This window comes from Camelina sativa, chromosome 19, assembly GCF_000633955.1.
Source record: "Camelina sativa cultivar DH55 chromosome 19, Cs, whole genome shotgun sequence".
NCBI classification, from domain to species: domain Eukaryota; kingdom Viridiplantae; phylum Streptophyta; class Magnoliopsida; order Brassicales; family Brassicaceae; genus Camelina; species Camelina sativa.
Genome location: NC_025703.1, coordinates 21220172 through 21220509, shown reverse-complemented (window position 1 = coordinate 21220509; position 338 = coordinate 21220172).

The following is a 338-nucleotide window of genomic DNA, read 5'->3' as shown; positions in this document are numbered from 1 at the left end:
GCTTGCAATGCACCAGTACGTATTGATGTTCAGAAGGAACAGAATAATCAAGTTGCTACAGATTCTAAACCACGTTTGAAACGAGGTAGACCATTAGGTTCCAAAGATGAGAACCCTCGGAAATCTAAGAAAGGTGCAAATCAAACCGAGGTTAGGGAAAATGCAGAAAATACAGACATGGCCGCGGCAAATCCTAAGGTACCATATGAGGTTTGGGACGCTGAACCTCAAGGACCNAAAGGTGATATATGTGGACCAATACATCCACCGTGTGGGACGTTTAGATACTTTATGGTTATGATCGATGCATCAACCAGATGGTCACACGTTTGCTTGTT